We start from the raw sequence: 1,254 nt of genomic DNA on the forward strand, positions 1-1,254 counted from the left end.
ATAACTTTTATAATTGCATATACTGTACAGTGCGTCAAAGACACATATCTTACCTAGAGATACAATGAGTTGCAGGACAAATCTGTAAGAATGATTATACAGGAAGGCCACAACAATCCATATGCTAAAGGGACCCCACAGGCACGCGGTCACTGTCTCCATGCTAACGGTGAAATGATCTGCTCTGGAGAAAATATTTCATATAAGGAGGTTAGATACATTGCATAGACTCAATGCAAGCATGTCTTTAACTTACATTGCATATCTGCTGTCTCCTTTGGAATATTCTTTCCCTGAAGAGGGAAAAAATAAGCATTTTTGGTATTCAGATGTACGAATATGTTTACGAGACATTAAGGGAATATTTTCAAACTATTATTTTAAAACATCCTAATTATAAACTGAGTCAAATAGACTTTCTCACTCACACAGTTGAGAAAGGAAACTGGTCTTCGGGAATGATGGTGTAGTATAGAGAGAACCATCCCTCAATGACCCCATGGATGAAGCCACACACAGTGAACCAGCACAGAGCTAGCCTCCTCCCTCCACTAAGCCTGCTTCCACACACCTTGCGGCCAGTCAGAGTGACCAGGTGGCAAGCAGCAGTATCCCGGACACAGAGAACAGGAATATGAGAATCTCTGACATTGAACGGTCATTAGCCACATAGTTGGGAATGGACAGGTTGCGTGGCCAATATGGGTGATTTATAGTTTCTTCTTCCTTCAACATCTGTAAACGTGGATGAAAGATAAAAACGTTTATGAGACAAAATTTATAAATGGTAGCATTAGAAAAACTTAATTTGGAGTAACGGATCTTGCACCAGAAAAGAACACACGTCTGTACTTACTCTGTGATGAGTTGTGAAATATGCAAGAAATTAGATTACTTGCCGCGTTACTCTTTATGTTGCATATAACTGTCCTCTTAAAGGTGGAGAGCGCGGCAATGAAAATTTGCTCTGAAACTACATTATCAAATACAGAAACATCGCACCACCGAGTCACAGCCTACTAAAAACCCACGTGATTCACGCTGCCCAATCACTTTTAGGCTTTGTGGGAGGAACAACCCATCGTGGAATGTACTCGGCTTGCAGTTGGACGATCTTCTCGGAACATGCATGTCGTCACATGTGATTTAGTGTGTATATGCTGGAAGAAATGCATGATATATTTTGTAAATTAATACCTTTCGTCTCGTAAATCGCGTTTAGCGGTTGTTAACAAAATGATGCATAAAAAAAAA

General features: G+C 40.1%; 1 pseudogene; it reads right to left on the reverse strand.

Moving 5' to 3' along the window:
• Positions 1-28: 28 nt before the first annotated feature.
• Positions 29-1,038, reverse strand: LOC107578798 (3-beta-hydroxysteroid-Delta(8),Delta(7)-isomerase-like; annotated as a pseudogene).
• Positions 1,039-1,254: the final 216 nt, after the last annotated feature.

This window comes from Sinocyclocheilus grahami, unplaced genomic scaffold (assembly GCF_001515645.1).
Source record: "Sinocyclocheilus grahami isolate Dianchi unplaced genomic scaffold, SAMN03320097.WGS_v1.1 scaffold12041.1, whole genome shotgun sequence".
NCBI lineage: Eukaryota > Metazoa > Chordata > Actinopteri > Cypriniformes > Cyprinidae > Sinocyclocheilus > Sinocyclocheilus grahami.